Below are 6,692 nucleotides of genomic sequence, written 5' to 3' on the forward strand. Positions count from 1 at the left end.
ACCAGATTTAAGGGGGGGGGGGGGGAATTGGGGGTGAAACTTAAGATGCTGTTTTTATATTTATTGATCAATTTTATTCTTCTACAGATGAAATGAATATATTCAAGGAGAAAAAGTATGTCGTTTTAAGAAAATATTATATATATTGCCATGGAAACAGACGCCGTCTTTGGAGAAAAAAAATGTTTTTTTTTTTTAATCCAGACTTCTCTATTTATGCTATGTGTTTATGTTAAATACTCACAATACCAGCCAGCCGGATTAAAAGGACCAACACACAATGTGTAACCTTAAACATTTATAGTCTGCTTGATATAATTTAGTGAGAACCAATCATTAAAACACAATAACAAATAGCTGAGTGACGTCAATTTCGTTCCTTCTGTATTCTGTATTTCTAGATCAATTGACCACAGATAGATAGAAAACTAATCTTTTAAAAGGCTTTAATGCTATTAGTCCAAAATGTTTATTTTAATTTCTGAACGAAAAAATGCTCTTTACTCACATTCTCCGTACTCAAGTGTAAAATGAGTACCTGGTTGTTTACAGTGTTGTCTCAGTAATATCGCCTTACATGATTACATGTCTAGTCCTACAACTCGGATGTTGTTGGCTAGGGACTTGTTCTAACGCGCTTTGAGCACAATTAGTGTTTATTGCGCTCTAAAAGTGCTCAAGTTCATTTTGTTTGTTTTTTTTTTGTTTTTTTTTTTTTTTTTGTTTTTTTTTTGTTTGTTTGTTTTTTTTTTTGTGATTGTTTTTGTTGTGGTTTTCTTCTTTTTTTTTTGGGTGGTGGGGTTTTCTTTACGTTTTTTTTTTCGTTTTTTGTTTTTGTTTTCTTTTTGTTTATGCTTTTTTTTCTTTTTGGTTTTTATTTTTATTTTGTTTTTTGGGTTTTTTTTTGTTTTTTGTTTTTGTTTTGTTTTTGTTTGTTTTTCTTTTTCTTTTTTTTTTTTGTTTTTTTTTTTTTTTTTTTTTTTTTTGTTCTTTTTTTCTTTTGTTTGATGTTTTCTTTTGTCTCATCTTTTTCATTTTTTTTTTTGTTGTTGTTGCTGTTAGGGGCGGGGCCACGCAATCTTTATCTCAATTTTATCACAATTTACGAAATTGTCAAAATCAGAATAATTTTAAACCTCTATTTCACTTTTTTTTTTAAAGTCCTGCATAATCAATTGTCGAATGTACACCCTTGTGCAAATTATTTAGGACAGCAGATCTTTGGATGGATTTAAATAGCACTAACCTGAATCAATTGGGTTTGTATTAGTTTTTAGGTTTTTCTATGACACTCTTACTTCACATTTGACAACTTATCATCATTGCATTGTTTTGAATGAAATCCTTGTTTGATTGATGTGTGTCCTTCAGGAAGCCGGATTACAAGTGTAACTTTGCATCAAGATCTTCTTTCGAAGACATAATTTATTGACATTCAGAATAATGTTTCATGTCGGATACCTCAAAAGAAAATTGAGCAAGTAAACTGACAATAAAGAAAAGCACAACAATGAGAAAAATGGGTATAGCAACTGCTCTTAACATTAGAAAATCCACTTTAGGTTACATTTTTAAAACAGCACAAAACCATCAGCAGTATCATTTTTTTTTTTTTTAATGGAAAGGAATAGGATTCAATAGTCTGATGTCAAGTCCGCCCAGCAACGAGCAGCTTGGTTCTAAACAAAGAAAATCTGTACTTTATTTTCTTCCTGCTGGCTAGAACATGTCTTGTGATCAGAATGTATAAAAGTCAAAACATGGTCAGATTTATAATGTTTTTCTCCTCTGGATACACTTTTATGCTCGTCGGAGAAGTATTTCATAAAGGCATCCGCCATTGTTCCGATAGTTTAGAACCAGTTACTAAGTTACTATTCGTCATTACGAGGGAACTGACGTCACGATTGTTGAATTCTATTCTGACCAAATATAGAAAATAACGCCTCGAGTTGATGCTTTGATGTTGAGACAGTGTTAAAGACTCTGCAGTGTTGTCATTAGCCCAGTAAAGAGGCAACTCTTAAAACGAGCAATGATGAAAAAAAAACGATATCGGTGGGCGAAGGATTGGAGTGCAGATAACTGGAAAACAGTTGTTTTCAGTGATGAGACTCAATTTTCTAGAGCAAAGACAAAGATGTCGGCTTTCTCAGAGAGTTTGTGTCTAAAAAGCTGAAAAGGTGACCATATTCATCAGACAGTAAAGTATCCACAAAAAAGTGATGTTTTGGACTTCTCTTTGCTACCATGGCGTCTAAGAACTCTAATAGATGACATGATGAATAATGACAAGTATTTAATTGTTTTAATAATATTATTCTTCCTAAGATGAGGAGCACGTATACCGATGGGTCTGGAATTTTCAAGCAAGATAGCGTGAAACGGACAATAACAATTGCTTGCTACCCTTTGGATAGGACGCTAGTTTATCACAAAGTACTTTCCATCAGATCTAGCAGACCCAGCAACCCAATCACTGCTGGGTGGACAGGGGAGGGGGGTCAAAAAAATCTCGACTGAACCCGGGATCGATGTCAGTCCATTTGATTGTGAAGTGAGTACTCTACCAACTGAGCTATCAGGACCGCACACTACAGTTTAATAATTTTATAAACAATGGGAGCGATCTATATTCATGTTTTCTTCCAACCGAGTCATCGACCACGTGATTTGTTGCTGTCCAGCGATTGGACATTTCTGAACAAATGTAAACACGCTGCTTTGTTTATAAAAGTTGTAAACATACCCATGTGTCAAGCTGAACACAATGACCAATCGTAATGTTAGATAGTTTAAAATCTGTGAACACTTTTCACTATGTAGGTCACTTTGAGCACATTTTGAAATGTGACCTCGAGCACATGGAAAGTCAATATAGATCATGCCCAGTTTGACCAGTCATCTCAAAGCGGTATTTAGTCTGGGTGAATCGGATGCATAAAATCTCATTTTAAGCTTTAATTTAAGCATTTGGCTTCGTTTGAATACGTCGCGAATTCCCAATGTTTGAGAGCGTTTGCAAAGATGAGGATCTGTTAAATCGATCGATATTTGAAGAACGAGATTTCTGGTCAAATCTATAAATACGTGGTTTTCCAGAGTACGGCAGTTAACTTGCCTAGTTAAAGAGTGAGTTTTGTTTCCAAAACTTTATTTTAAAAAGCATTTCCTCATCATGATCGTTTTTACCATAAACTCAATTTTCTTTATTTAGTTTATTTGTGATGTGTGTTTAGGTAATATACTCACAACATCCGCCGTAACATACAAACACACAAAACTGTGTGTAACCTTTAACATTTATAGTCAAATGTATATAGATAGAATGAAGTTGACGTCATTTTAAGTCTTTGTTATTGTTTTTTTGCCATCCGCGTTTATGAGTAATTCTCACTAAAAATGTATTAACCAGACTATAAACGTTTAAGGTTACACATAGTTCTGTGTGTTGGTCCATAATACTTCCGGATGGCAATGTTGTGAGCTTCTTAGCCAAGCGCACACTATTTATAGCCTACTGAGAACTTATCACTAAAAGGCTGTCTAAAAATAATTGATGCGATGCGCTTAACTAAAAAAAATCAAAACATCTACCAGCCGAATATAGATAGTATGCAGATGACGTCACTCAGGCCTTTGTTATTGTTTTTGCCATCCGCGTTTGTGAGTTGTTCTCACTAAACTGTATTAACCAGACTATAAAAGTTCATGGTTACACAGAGTTTGTGTGTTGGTCTGTTATACTTCCAGATGGCAATGTTGTGAACTCCTTGGCCAAGCGCATTCTATCTATAACGTACAAACACACAAAACAATGTGTAACCTTAAACGTTTATTGATGCTGTGAGCTTTGACCGAAAAAAGAGCTCACATTTCGCCAACCTGAAATTAACGTCGCAACACACAAAACAATGTGCAACCTTGAACGTCAGAATTTAGTGAGAATTACTCATTATCATGGGTGGCAAAAGCAATTACAAAGAGCTGAGTGATGTCAATTTCGTTCTATCTATAGATAGTATGCGCTTGGCCAAGAAGTTCACAATATTGCCATCCGGAATTATAACGGACAAGCACACAAAACTATGTGTAACCTTGAACGTTTATTGTCTGGTTAATACAGTTTAGTGAGAATTACTCATAAACATGGCAAAGAAACAATAACAAAGACCTAAGTGACGTCATCTTCGATCTATCTATAGTCTGATTAATAACATATAATTTAGTGAGAAAAACTCATAAAAATGGCTGGCAAAAAAAACTGTGGCAAAAAGCTGAGTGACGTAGAATTCGTTCCTTCTATTTTGACATAAGACCAGCCAGAACCGGCTAAGCAGCATTCAGTTTAAAATTTAAAGTAAAGAAAATTTTTTATCGAAAATGCGCTTTTTATGAAAACCTCAAACATCAACATATCTAAGATACAACAACACACGGTTCTTAACTACACATGGAACATGGGAATCCAACATGTGTTACAAATTGTTCCCTTATGGAGAATGCAAAAACCGTTCTGTGTGTCTATCTATGTAAATGATTTGGTGGATTAACAATAACACAATGGGCTTTGATTATAGTACACTACTACATTGTAAACAACATATGTTCGTGTATCCGTGCATATCATTAATAAGTACACCTCGGTTTGTGTCAGTGGACGAACGAGAATGTTTTATTCATTCCACACAATGGAACTAGTCTATATCGTTGCATGTAATAAATTTCATTTTATAGAAAAGATTAGGTATATAAATGCTTTAAATGCAAACTAGTGAAATAAATTTTAATATTCTTCATTTCGTTCATCGACATGAACAGTCGTTCGTATTTTGTATGTATTCAATGATAAAGTTTATTTTTCATCTCTTGACTGTGCGGACTGCTTGCTGTTCTGTTGACAATTAGATACTCATGTACGTTATTTATCTTTTCTTTTTCATGTGCGAATCAAGATTTAAGATGGACAATCTTGTATTCTAGTCTACTCCAGTGATAAGTGAGACTGTTAAGCATGCTATAATTTCAACCACTTACCGCATAATTTCTTGTTATCGAAGTTGGAATCTCATTGACAAAGGTAAATGCATTGTCTTGTTTATTGAGTACTTAATGTTAACTTTGCATGTCACAGACTGGACCATACAGACGAGTTCTTGGATTCTTTTGGTAAAAATTATTTACAAGTGCAAACTTCTCACATGGTGGTAATGCCATTATGATCATTGACATCGTATCACTGTGGTGAATGCATTTTTGTTCGAGAATAATGGTCAATTGGAAGGTGTTGTTGTTGCTGTTGTTTCTTGTGTTATTTTGTTTTGTTTTGTTTGTTTTTATTTTTGTTTGCTAGTTTGTTTTGGGGTTGTTTTTTTGTTTTGTTTTTTGTTTTTTGTCTTTTTTTTTGGGGGGGGGGGGTGGCCTTTTATTGTTTATTTGATGTTGTTTGCTTCTTTTTTTTTTTTATGTTTGTTGTTGGATTTTTTGGGTTTGTTTTTTTTTTTTTTATTTTATTTTTTTTTCCTTGTTTTCATTTTTGTTAGGTTTTTTTTATCTTGTTTTTTGGGGGGGTTTTGTTTTTTTTTTGTTTTTTTTTTTTTTTGGGGGGGGGGTTGTTGTTTGGGGGGGATTTTTATTTGTTTTTGATTGTTTCTGTATGTTTCGATTTTTTTGTTTTTTTTTTTATTTTTGACAAATGTAAAGACGTAAAAATTGTAATAGTTACAAGGCAATTTTAGATACGCTTTATTAGGGTTTGTCACCAATTGGAGAGATCTATATTCATATTTTCGTCCAACCTAATAATCGATCACATGAGTTTATTTTATTTTATTTTTTTTTTTTTTTTGTTATGTTTTTTGGGGGGTTTTTTGGGGGGTTTTTTCTGTACAACGATTGGACATTTCTCAATAAATGTAAATACGCTGCTTTGTTTATGAAAGTTGTAAACAGACCCATGGGTCATGCTAAGCAAATGATCAATTGTGTTGTTGGATATTTCTCAAACTGTGAACACTTTTCACTATATGGGTCATTGTGAGCATACTTTTCAATGTGACCAATGACCTCGAGCAAGTGGAAAGGAAGTATAGAGCATTCCCATTATGTCCCTGAGTTGTACCCGAGGAACTAACAACGAGAATATCTACTCAAGAGTTCTCCTGCGGTTTCTCGGCGAGTGAGTTCCCTTGGTTTTCCCAAGGTTTATAGCCGTGATAGTAGCCTACAACTACTACGACATAGAAGAGTAGTGGATACTTGCTCTCAATTTATTTAAGATAAGACTACATTTTAATCTAAAAGATTTCAATAAATCAATGAAAAACAAAACGGGTAGAAGGGATAGGAAACTGATGAACTGCACCCACTTTTGATGTACTTTTCTTATGTTCACAATCTCATTTATCTATGTATATGAGTTCATGTATGCACTTAAGCCTTTTCGTTCAGTGTTCCAAATCCAACAAATAGGATTGTTAATGTCGCAATACAGTCGCTCACGTCTTGCTTCACGATTGTAGTAATTAGATAGTTTTAAAGCGAATGCCTTTTGATGTAACCATATTGCATTTCAAATCCATTGTCGAAATTTTAGAAAAAGGAAAGTTATAATACCAAAGAGCAAAAACACAAACAAAAAAACTCTTTGTTATTGTTTATTGCCAGTCATTTTTGTGAATGGTTCCCACTAA

At 33.8% G+C, this 6,692-nt stretch overlaps 1 protein-coding gene across 3 annotated transcripts in view; it reads left to right on the forward strand.

The window, feature by feature from the left end:
• The first annotated feature begins 4,579 nt into the window (after positions 1–4,579).
• The window catches only part of LOC144972815 (uncharacterized), a 14,869-nt gene continuing 12,756 nt past the window's right edge, over positions 4,580–6,692 (forward strand). For 2 of the 3 annotated variants that reach the window (XM_078914485.1, XM_078914483.1), the window contains exons 1-2: positions 4,581–4,716; positions 4,956–5,080. The gene's annotated coding sequence lies outside the window, so the exon portion shown is untranslated. Of the gene's footprint in view, positions 4,717–4,908; positions 5,081–6,692 lie in introns of all 3 variants that reach the window. The other variant, XM_078914484.1, reaches the window with a different exon arrangement.

This window comes from Berghia stephanieae, chromosome 5, assembly GCF_034508935.2.
Source record: "Berghia stephanieae isolate SIO BIC M18660-M18661 chromosome 5, UCSD_Bste_1.3, whole genome shotgun sequence".
NCBI lineage: Eukaryota > Metazoa > Mollusca > Gastropoda > Nudibranchia > Aeolidiidae > Berghia > Berghia stephanieae.